This window comes from Crotalus tigris, unplaced genomic scaffold (assembly GCF_016545835.1).
Source record: "Crotalus tigris isolate CLP2741 ecotype Arizona unplaced genomic scaffold, ASM1654583v1 scf7180000018030.5226217, whole genome shotgun sequence".
Taxonomy (NCBI): Eukaryota; Metazoa; Chordata; class Lepidosauria; order Squamata; family Viperidae; genus Crotalus; species Crotalus tigris.
The window spans coordinates 4,475,531-4,488,594 of NW_024096786.1; positions in this window are offsets into that span (position 1 = coordinate 4,475,531).

Here is a 13,064-nt window from a genome sequence, read left to right on the forward strand (position 1 = left end):
GACTGTAACAGGGATTATGAGTTATCCCAGAGACCACACTATCTACCTTGTGAGTTAAAGAGCTGCAATTTGTGTAAAGACTGGTTTGCTTGTGACTACGGACGTGATTTATGGGGCACAGGCGGGCCAGAGTATTATAAAATAGCGTGGTATAGGCCTTTATCTTCTGATTCTGATAGTGGTGATGAGGGATATTTTTCTGATGGCGGTGCTGTGCGCCCTCTGAATTCTGTATAACCAATAAAAGACTGTGTTAATGTCAACACTTGAACATTTGTCAGTGGTCTTTCAGTATAACGATGCATGAAAAGCTTTTAAGTCGTATTTATTATACTCCGGGGTGTGTAGGGAGTTATGGAGGTGTGAATGCCCTTTTTCAGGAAGCTAGAAAACATGATAAAAACCTGACCATGAAGCAAGTCAAGACGTGGCTGTCAGGGGAAGACGCTTATACGCTTCATAAGCCTGCAAGAATTAATTTTCCTAGAAATAAAACAGTAGTGTCTGGCTTAGATCATCAATGGCAGGCTGACCTCATAGATGTCTCCAAATTTTCTAAAGAGAATCATGGAAAAAAGTACATCTTAGCAGTTATCGATGTGTTATCTAAATATGCCTGGGCCTCCCCTTTATCTGATAAAACAGGGAGGGAAGTTACATCCGCTTTCCAGAATATCTTTCAAACAGGACGTGCACCCCGAAAATTACAGACAGATGCAGGTAAAGAGTTCTTGAATATTCCACTGAAGAAACTTTTAGCACGTTACGGCATTCATCATTTTGTCACTCATAGCAAAACTAAAGCAGCCGTTATAGAGAGGTTTAATAGAACCCTAAAAAACAAACTCTGGAGATATTTCACAGCTAGAAATACCCACCGGTATGTGGACATTTTAGCAGATACTATTCAGGGGTACAATAGCTCTTACCATCGTAGCATCGGTACTGCTCCTAGCACCGTAAATTTGTCTAACGAAAGGGGTGTGTGGATGAGGCTTTATGGGGCAACTTTAAAAAGAAAAAGAAAGGAAAAATGTCTTAAGATGGGGGATCATGTCAGGGTATCCAGACTGAAGGGTAAGTTTGAAAAGGGCTATCAGCAAACCTATACGGATGAGATATTCATCGTCAAAGAACTGCAGACAAGGGGGGAAAGAGCGGTGTATAGATTAAATGATTACACTGGTGACCCTGTAAAGGGGGCTTTTTACTTTGAGGAGCTCCAAAAGGTTCCTGCTGACCAACAGCGCATATACAGAATAGAGAAAATTATCCAAAAAAGAGGGCGGGGGAGACACAGAGAATTTATAGTCAAATGGACTGGATGGCCAGAGAAGTTCAACAGTTGGGTTAAGGAGACTGAAGTACAACATCTTTGATATGGCAGAGTTTTACATCACCCTTCCCAGCAATGCGTCAGCAGCAATTTCCCCCCAAAACAGAAATTCTAATTTCACTATACAATTAGCAAGATCATTGGATCTTCCAGGGTCATGGGAAGTAGGGCTAGCAGAGATACAGTATCCGCATAGTTGGCACACATTAATTTCTCCTGGATATTTTGAAATTGCTAATGAGAGAAAGAGATGGCATTTTTCTTTGAGAAGCGGATACTATACTAGCATCCGACAACTGTTAGAAAATATGAACAAGCTTATATCAAGTGCCAAGGACGGCCCTAAGACAACCCTACAGTATGATGCAGTGGGTCGAAAAATTAACCTTAAAGGTGATGAACCGCATACCATTCTAGTTAGCGGAGAACTTGGACATCTGTTAAGTACGTTTCCTGGATTCAACACCTTATATGTTTACACAGACATTGTAGAGCTCCAGATAGTGGGTGACTACTATGTGCCAGTACTGCGCTGTGTGCCTGTGCAAGGGCAAGACAACGATTTCATCACAATAACCTATGACCGTCCACATTATGTACCGGTCAGCAAACATCACATCGATACAGTTACTATAGAAATCAAAACCGACCAGGACAAAAACGTGCGTTTTTATAACGGGAAGGTGATTGTCAAGCTTCATTTTAGGCCTCGGAAAAGTGAAGGATGGTTGTAATCAAGGAGCACGGAAACCCTCAAGACTACGTGGCTTACTACAGGGCACAAGCCGGTGGAGGCCTTCCAGGCTTCCGAGGAGCCCCCATTATGGACGGGACAGGGTTAGGGGGTCTGTTCCGTGGGCTTTTTCGAAAAGCAATGCCTTTTTTGAGGCGTGGATTAGAAATCATTAAGCCGCATGTGAAATCTGCTGCCAAAAACATTGTCAGAGATGTTGCGGGGAATCTTGTATCCCAAGGTGTTGATAGGGGGCAGGCTGGATCAGGGTTGTTCATAGCCAGGAAGAATTATGCATCGGGCCCGCCTATTCCGCTTAAAAAGAAAAGACTTGTGAAAAAGGCCCGTCATACCAAGAGGAGACGTGCGCAGAAGAGGAAGCTCTGTGACAAGGAAGACATATTCTAATACAATATGTCATTTATTCATTCTGCTTCAGAGGAATGTGTTAAATCAGAACTGGATCTTTTTCAACTGGCGCCTACACAGACCAGTATTGAAAACAGTACCTATGTCGAGATACCTCCTTTATCAGCGCTAACACCCAACGCACCCCTGGAATTTTTTATCACGGGGCATGGTGAGCATTACACGGATTTAAACAACACTCTGCTGTATGTGAGTTGCAAGATTGTAAAGGCGGATGGGACGGATATTGATGATGGGGCAAGGGTGGGCCTGACCAACTACCCTATAGCATCACTATTTAACCAGCTGGATGTTACTTTGGGAGATCGGCTCATTACACAGAGCCATCATTGCTATTCTTATCGGGCCATGATTGAACTGATTCTGAACTTTGGTAGTGATGCACTGGGTTCCCAATTTACATCTGGGGGTTTTTACAAAGATGACTCAGAACTCATGGAGAGTACTCTACTGACAGCTGCTGGGAACTCCGGTTTCAAAGCGAGAGCAAGACACACGGCCGGTAGTCGTAAATGGGATTTGCTAGGACCACTGCATAGCGATCTGTTTTTTCAAGAGAGACTGCTGATTAATGGCGTTGATGTGAAAGTCAAACTCACAAGAAGCAGAAATGAATTTTGTGTGATGAAGGATGGCAATGAGAATTATAAAGTGCAACTCCTGGCAGCTTCTCTCTTTGTAAAACATGTAAAAATAGCCCCGGGAGTGCGCCTTGGCCATGCAGAAGCTTTGCTCACCTCCAATGCCAAATACCCCATTGATCGAGTGGGGATGAAGGTTTACAGCATTCCTGCAGGGAGCCTTGTGTGTACTCAGGAAAATCTATTTCTGGGGCAGCTACCTAAACAATTAGTTATTGGGTTTGTGGACAATGCATCTTTTAGTGGGGATTATGAAAGAAACCCATTCAATTTTCAACACTGCACTGTCAATTTTTGCGCCCTGTATTGTGATGGCGAGCAGATCCCCGCAAAGCCTCTTCAGCCTGATTATGAACACGGTCATTTTGTGAGAGAGTACATGCAGATGGTGCAAGCCACAGGCAAAGGCATGAAAGACAGGCCACTGATAATCAGCCGGGAAGAGTTTAACCGAGGGTATACCTTGTATTGTTTTGACTTGAGTCCTGATCAGGGATGCTCTGAGCACTATTCTTTGATCAAGAATGGTAACCTCAGAGACGAAATTAGATTTGCACAACCCCTCCCCAACACCGTCAACATGATTCTCTATGCAATTTTTGAAAACCTTATTGAAATAAGTCACACAAGGAATGTGCTTTTTGATTATATGTGAGTATGGACACACTGCAGCTCCTCCAATTGTTCTCTGGAAAGACTGCCTTTCTAGGGGTCTACCCTTGTGATCTGCTACCCCAGAGACATATCTCCAAAAGACCTTTTGGATTAATTGTAAATACTCACCCTCACACTCTGCCTGGTGAACACTGGCTGGCCCTCTACTTCCCATCTCCTGGATATGGTGAATTTTTTGATTCTTATGGAAGACCGCCGGATAGCCCTGACTTTCCTGGCTCTCTAGTGATGTTTCTAGAGCAGCAAGCTGAGAAATACACATTTCACCAACGTCAACTGCAACACCCCAGCGCTGTGACCTGCGGGCAACACGGTGCGTTTTTTCTACTGAACCGGACTAAAGGAGTGGACTATGAAAATATTTTAAAGATGTACTCCAATGCAGATATTAAAAATGATCAAATGGTAAAGCTGTGTGTAAAAACTATAAAGGTGGGGAGGGGGCTTGGAACCTGTAACCGTCACCAATGCATGCAGACTTGCATGCCTTATTGTAAAATAAAGAAAAAGACTTACACGTTTTTACTTGTTTCACTGTGTTTTTATTCATTTTACAAATTGAGCCAGTCACCAAACTTGAACCTACTTCTAGGATTTAATGTCCAAGGGCTAGAGGGGGTACCGGTAATCAGAGGCTTCTGAGTTTCAAAAGGGGGTGTCATAACAGAGACGGGGTTAGTAGCAGCTTCATCCTTAACAACCAGAGAATCTTTCAACTTTTCTATTTGCTCTTTAACAGTTGTAGACCCCAACACAGAGGTTGGAACATTCACCTCAGCCATAGCATTCATAAAGTCATCCCAGCCTTTAGGTTTCCGCTTCTCAGTAGGAGCTCGGTGTTGTGAGGCTCCTTTTACCAAGTCTAAAATATTAGTACCAGGAATAGGGACCCCTTTGTATAACAAGGTACCACGATCATCCCAGGTTGAGACGTCCTGATGCTGCTTCATTTTGTTCAGTAAAAGTTCTGCATTTTTCCTGTAACGGGTGCTCACGCCCCTTAGGATCTCATCCATCGCTGTGTCCTGCGGAGATGGCTGTGGCGGCTGTTCTGGTAAAGTTGGAAGTGGTCGAGGCTCTTCCGGTGGATAAATGAGATTCATTCTGTCCTTTTCAGATTCATTTTGCCTGGTCAGTCTTAGATACCTCTGCAGTGTAGAATTGTAGAGCTTAATCTTGTCATCCTCAGACAAATCAGCTCTCTGAAGAATGGTACGCATCTCATCATCCAACCGGTTAGTGGCTATAGCCCCCATAGTAGGGGGCCTACCCTGTAGTTGCTCCATCTGATGACGCGACACCAGGTACATTTTTTCGGCATGATCCATGGTTTATCCAGCTAACAGGCTAGTCAATAGCGGAATAGCTATCCCTAGTACGGGCCCGATAAAACCGCCTGACTGAAGTATGATCTTCTTCTTCTTTTTGAGTGAGACCTTTCTATCACTCAACTTTTTAATGACCCCTTTCTTTCTCTTGAGAGACCGGAATTGTGAAGGTTTCAGAGGAAGGTTTCCTTTTAGGGTGTTCAGAGCTATTTCTGCTATTGCCCCCACCAGGTCATTGTTAGCATTGCATAAGATGGCTTTTCTCTGTCTTTGTCCAGCCTTTACTAAGATTTTTAAAAGCCCCCAATTTCTACGTACCCTCTCTGACATCTTAAATGAACTAGCGCTAGGGTAACTGAGCTACTGCTTTTTACACGTCTTTTTCATTGTGTAAACAGTAGGCCAATCAGGCGGGAAGAGGCCTGTTCTCAACCTGTAGGATTCTGGAGTGGTGGCTGCCAAATCTACCAAAAGGTACCCATGTGGTTTGCGAGTGGCATCTTGGAATACTTCTAAAAATACTTTGTGTTAGTGGGATACATTTGTCTGGCCAGTGTGACAATTTGCATCTGATCACGGGGGCTGCTGAACAAAACCAAATATTTGGAATTCAGAGCTATTGTTCTCATTTTCTTACCTTGAAAGAACAGGTTTTGTAGTATGAGAATAATGCTAAGGTTTCTGTGATGGACGTACTGTGTAAAAGCCTTCTCTATTTGATCGCTGTCACCGGCCGATGCCATGAGATCATCTATCACAGCTAGAGTGATTTGTTTTGGCGGAAACAAATCATCATCTTCAAAAGAAGACGGAAGCCCCTCCATAAACTTAATATAAGGAACTTTATTAAGCAGTTCTTTGTACAGAGGTTGCCAACAACTATAAAACCAGACAATATTTTGAGGCATTTGAGACAACACAACATCACCATGTTCTAACATTTGTTTGATAAAAAAAGATTTGCCAGAATTGGACGGGCCGCTTATAATACAGGAGAAAGGATGTACAAATTGTGCAATGTTTTCTGCCATCCTTCATAACCGTAAGGCAGCGTACAGTAATCCTCACTCTTTAATAACCTTTTATTATACACTACTTTTAGAGTTTTTCGGAAGACCCGCGTTTCTAGGGTCCAATTTTTCTTAACCCTAACAATCCCCAACTGCTCTACCCCAATCTCCTTTTTTCTCTCTGCACCAGACACACAAGAATCATCTACCAAATCTTTCAAGCTGTCAAAATTAACCTTGTTGCTATTACCACAGTTTAGCGTGATCCCCTTCACTTTTAGCACCGTTTCCCCGTTGGACAAAGCATAAGCATATGTTTTGGGACCAGCCGCAACAAACTCTGTTATCGTAGTGTTTGGTGGAATCTCACTTGTCAGCTGTCCTAAATAATCACCCAAAGGAGGTGTCCACGCCCCCTCTCTACTTACAAAAATGACTGAATCGGTGTCGTGGTACAGGCACCTATCGCCCAGCCCATCCAGTAGTCTGTATAATTCCAGCCGGGCATAAGCAGTAGTAAAGCTGGCGATAAATACATTAGTGCATGTCGATTTGGTGGGGTGGTTCTTGGCTGTTTTCCATGTCACAACAGCTGTCTCTGTATCCACAAACTCACATGAGGAAACATCATAATAGGGCACAAAAAGGTATTTGAATAAATCCTCAGGGTTTGTCACCACGGATGTGGTCAGGTGATTGGTGCTCTGACCAAACTTGCCCCACAGCGAATTTAAAAACAGCTTGGCAATCTGTCTTTTAGCATGATTTACTTCAATGTGGTCACGTCGTAAGCGGACACCTTCCATCTTTTCATAATCCTGAATATATTGCTCTTCATCCTGTTCTGTTTTGCACCAGTCAGGGTAACCACTGGCCTCATGTTTCTGTCTGAGATGCGTGTTCATATAACCTGAAAATAGCTCATTTGATGTTCTTTCAAAATGCCAGATCTCATAGATTTCAACAATTCTGTAACCTTTTTCTAAAGCTACATTCAATTCAATGGTACACCATGTCCCAGTCAGAGCTCTTTCCTCATCACTGTGTTTACAGGGGGTGGTTTGCAGTTTTTCTGTGCAAGTTGCACACAAACTAAACATTAATTTGCCCCCTGATTTGTGGGGTAGGATTGGGAAATAGAGATTCCTGGGTGGGTACACTTTGACTTTGGCCAACCCAAAATATTGCTTTATGTCCCCAAAGTTTTGGTAGATGATTTGCGGATGGCCAATTGGGTACTCCTTGGTCTTATTCACAAACGGGTACAAACTGGTGAAATCATAGTATAAGATTTGTTCACCGGGTTTTGGTTTGTAGTACAGGCCTGTAGCATTTGTTCTACCACCAAAAAAAGCATCTCGAGGATTCAAAGGAGTTGGGAGCTTATTCTCAACTAGAAACTGCTTCAAAGAGGTGTCATCCTCCACCATGGCCCTCCATTCATGTTCCCAGATGCAGCTCACAGCATACCCCTGGCCCCTGAGGTACTCTTCTTTAATCTTAGTACGGTTGTGCAGGCCTCCATATGTTGAATCAAGTAATTTGTTGAAGTCTTTTTCAGAGTAGCAGACAGGGCACCCATGAAAAAAACACCCGTGAAATTCAAAAGCTGTGGGAGTTCCATTTATGACAGCAAAACCATCCAAAAAATATTTGCCTACTTGCTTTTCACCCCCCTTCAGAGCATGCTGGATATTGATATTCTCAGTGTGCTCTATATGCAACAACCATTGAATCGCTGGAGCTGAATACCTTTTCTGTGTCTTGTGATAATTGTCCAAAGGAGCTAATGCAATGGTATAGCTCTTCAAATACATGAACCGGTACTGGGCCATACAGACAGATGCCAGTGTGATATGTTGGAAGGGGTCAATGCCTCGAATTGCTATCTCCTCAACAATATCTCCCCCGACCCCCCTGAAACCCTCTCGCTCAGTCATTTCCATCACCTGTTCCCTAAATCGAATACAGGCCTCTCTTAATATATCTACATCTTGTCTGCAATAGTAAGCCAGAGCCTTTCGACCCACTGCATCATACTGTAGGGTTGTCTTAGGGCCGTCCTTGGCACTTGATATAAGCTTGTTCATATTTTCTAACAGTTGTCGGATGCTAGTATAGTATCCGCTTCTCAAAGAAAAATGCCATCTCTTTCTCTCATTAGCAATTTCAAAATATCCAGGAGAAGTTAATGTGTGCCAACTATGCGGATACTGTATCTCTGCTAGCCCTACTTCCCATGACCCTGGAAGATCCAATGATCTTGCTAATTGTATAGTGAAATTAGAATTTCTGTTTTGGGGGAAAATTGCTGCTGACGCATTGCTGGGAAGGGTGATGTAAAACTCTGCCATATCAAAGATGTTGTACTTCAGTCTCCTTAACCCAACTGTTGAACTTCTCTGGCCATCCAGTCCATTTGACTAGAAATTCTCTGTGTCTCCCCCGCCCTCTTTTTTGGATAATTTTCTCTATTCTGTATATGCGCTGTTGGTCAGCAGGAACCTTTTGGAGCTCCTCAAAGTAAAAAGCCCCCTTTACAGGGTCACCAGTGTAATCATTTAATCTATACACCGCTCTTTCCCCCCTTGTCTGCAGTTCTTTGACGATGAATATCTCATCCGTATAGGTTTGCTGATAGCCCTTTTCAAACTTACCCTTCAGTCTGGATACCCTGACATGATCCCCCATCTTAAGACATTTTTCCTTTCTTTTTCTTTTTAAAGTTGCCCCATAAAGCCTCATCCACACACCCCTTTCGTTAGACAAATTTACGGTGTTAGGAGCAGTACCGATGCTACGATGGTAAGAGCTATTGTACCCCTGAATAGTATCTGCTAAAATGTCCACATACCGGTGGGTATTTCTAGCTGTGAAATATCTCCAGAGTTTGTTTTTTAGGGTTCTATTAAACCTCTCTATAACGGCTGCTTTAGTTTCGCTATGAGTGACAAAATGATGAATGCCGTAACGTGCTAAAAGTTTCTTCAGTGGAATATTCAAGAACTCTTTACCTGCATCTGTCTGTAATTTTCGGGGTGCACGTCCTGTTTGAAAGATATTCTGGAAAGCGGATGTAACTTCCCTCCCTGTTTTATCAGATAAAGGGGAGGCCCAGGCATATTTAGATAACACATCGATAACTGCTAAGATGTACTTTTTTCCATGATTCTCTTTAGAAAATTTGGAGACTTCTATGAGGTCAGCCTGCCATTGATGATCTAAGCCAGACACTACTGTTTTATTTCTAGGAAAATTAATTCTTGCAGGCTTATGAAGCGTATAAGCGTCTTGCCCTGACAGCCATGTCTTGACTTGCTTCATGGTCAGGTTTTTATCATGTTTTCTAGCTTCCTGAAAAAGGGTATTCACACCTCCACAACTCCCTACACATTCCGGTGTATAATAAATATGGCTTAAAAGCTTTTCATGCATCGTTATACTGAAAGACCACTGACAAATGTTCAAGTGTTGACATTAACACAGTCTTTTATTGGTTATACAGAATTCAGAGGGTGCACGGCTCCGCCATCAGAAAAATATCCCTCATCACCACTATCAGAATCAGAAGATAATACTATTTTATAATACTCTGACCCGTCTGAGCCCCACAAATCACGTCCGCAGTCACAAGCAAACCAGTCTTTACACAAATTGCAGCTCTTTAACTCACAAGGTAGATAGCGTGGTCTCTGGGATAGCTCATAATCCCTGTTACAGTCTAGATCAGAGAAATCTGCAGAAGCTTTCTGACCACGGCGATTACCACAGGAATCTAAAAGCGGAGTGTCTTGAAGTGTTTGCTGTCTAGGTATTACTAATTCAGAGTCTGCAAAATATAAAGCACATTCTGTTAGCAGTGTATCCGCTCCAGCATCATTTACATGATCATAAATAAAAACATATTTACTTACCATTGCTGGGAGATAATGTAGTATCATTCACCATTTCACAGGCTGTCCGGTAAGTACTCTGCATCTCATCGTTAAAGTTACAACACACCATTCTACAGCCATGTAACACAGGTCTGAATAAAAAATTTTCTTTATCATAACCCCTGCAACAGATTTTGTTGCATTCTGTTGGCTGGGGCCTTGTATCAGAGTGTCCGAAGCTATCTTTTGCTGTTGGTGTAAAAACACCTTTGGAATCAGAGGCTGCCATCTTCAAAAGACTGCTGGGACTAAATCGCTAGCTGTTCAGGCCTGCCCACACAAACCCACCTGCCCCTTGCAATGACACGCCCTTGAGCATTGCGCATGCCCGGATCACGGGGAGCATGACATGCCCGGGCATGTCCCTGCCCGCACAAACTCCCCTGCCCCTTGCAATGACACGCCCTTGAGCATTGCGCATGCCCAGATCAGGGGGAGCAAACTCCCCTGCCCCTTGCAATGACACGCCCTTGAGCATAGCGCATGCCCAGATCACGGGGAGCATGACATGCCCGGGCACATCCCAAACAAGGCCTACCCCTTCTTTTTTTTTACTAGCAGACAGACAGGCATGGCTGCTTGCTGCTTGCCTCTTGTGAGCCTGGTTGGCTGCTTGCCTCTTGTGAGCATTTTAATTCCTGTTAATATTCCTTGTCTTTTGCTATAGTGGGAAGGGGGGCAGAATAAATTTTATTCAGGGTACAAATGGCAAAATATGTGTGTTTAGATTTTTTACAAAGGTAAAAACCAGCTGTGGGTTTTAAAAGGGGCTGTGTTTGTTTGTTTTTCCCCCTGCATTCGAGGAAATGCTTTTAAAGCCACCTAGACATAAATACCTTTTAGAAAAAAATATCTTTTAGAAAAAAGGGGTTAAATGCAGGCTCTGGCTGCCTTTCAGGGGCTTCTTTTTCCCCAGCTTTTGAGGCACTGATTTTTAAAACTCCACAAAAATTAAAAGCATCGTTAGGCTAGAATGATTAGAAATAAAAAGCCTTTTTTATTTTTTATTTCACAGCTCCCCAAAGTAGGGCTTGTTTCCCAAAAACACAGGCCTCTGCTAATTATTCACTTAGCTCTTTTGGGTTTTGAATGTCCATAGAAATAGTCTAGGGTTAACAGCTCCCCAAAGTAGGGCTTGTTCCCCAAAAACACAGGCCTCTGCTAATTATTCACTTTACTTAGCTCTTTTTGGTTTTGAATGTCCATAGAATTAGTCTAGGGTTAACCTAATCATGTACCCAGAGGATTGACTGCCAATCTTGATGGGATTAGGCCAAAACGTCACATCCGGAGGGTGGGGGCTGAGCACGTCACTTCCTTTTAGGGCTGTGCCCTGTTGACGTAATCAGCACGTGGGTTTGTTTACTTTGATGACGTCACTGATCAAAAGTGCTGATAATTTTCATTAAAAAAAGGTATACACTACTTCTACTAACCTGGTAATACTTGCAGGGGAGCAATGCTGAATATTTAATGGAAAAATTTTAAAAATTCTCCAAAAGCAGCAATGACAATTTCTATACTGTTGCTAAAAAAATTACAAGGACACATCCATGAAATCATAGGAGCTGAGCTTAAAAAATCTTTTCTAAAGGTAGACAGTTATGTAACAGTTCCACAATTCTGAAAGAGCAAGAAGTATGTTATGAAATTTAATGCTAGAGCAGAATGAAGTAACACTGAAGACAAATGTCATACTTAATTCAATAAAATAACCAATAATTTATTTGCATCCTTGAATAAGATTGCATTTAATTCATACAATTAGATTTTATGAATATTTTATTATGCTTCTATCCCAAAGCAAAGGAACTTGTACTGCACTTGTACTTTCACAACAACATTCCCTTGGAAGTAGATAAATCTAAGACATAATGACTGGTTTAACCATCTGGAGTAGGTTGGGAATTGTATGACTTTGCATTTTATTTCTTCATATTGCCTGAGTGACAGTGACTTTCCAATGTCTCAGATTGCACTTACTCAGCTCATTTAATCAGAGACCCCAATATTAAATCTGAAAGCTTCAAAATACCAAGCATATACTCCATGACTGCTTCAAATTATTTTTATTCAAAAATTAAGTTTATAAAATTACTCTCTACAATGCATTTTGTAAAACTCCAGCCTCTACATAAATTAAACTTAAGCTTTCAATGAAATCTGATTCTGTGGAGCAAAACTATTAAAATTCACTATCATGGCAAACACTTCTATTGGTTAACTGCAAATCTATTTTGCTAATTGGTGCTACTTTCAAAATATACACAGGATTGAAATACATGAGAAAAAAGTTATTATAACTCCATTAAGAATAATATTGCATTACAGGTTTATGCTTTAAAGTAATAGGTATTGTCTGATGAGATTAATGTCATGGCATGGCAAACAATATCAGGTTTATGTTACTTGAATCTCATTGGAATATAAAACACATCCTGATGGAGTGACTTACACAGAAATTTTAAATATTTACAAATCAAAGATATAAGACTATTTTGAACTATTTAAAAGCAAGTTATCATCCCAAAAAAATGGGGCCTTCAAAATGTTATTAAATATAGCCTTGTTAATATGACTTTTAAAAAAATACACAAGTACTTGGATATAGAAAGATGTACAAAATAATGTTTGAAAATCATAAAATGGCATAATAAAGCATTTTGACATTGTCAGTAAGATTACTTTGTCACTGTGCACACAACTATACTGCTGATACTGAAGAATACTAATTAACGTGACTCACATATTCCTGTGAAATGCCAAAATTGATAGCGTTTCCCTTTGAGTAATCTAGATGTCCTCAATCAATTCATCAACTTGATGATGTTGATTGTTATTGCAGATCATTCACTTCATTTTTGATCATACAAATCAGCTCTTTCTGTTCACCATATTTACATTTTTTGGCCCAGCAATAATTGTACTCATGGTAACATAATCATCACCATAAAGAACCTGCTTTCAGTAGTGATTT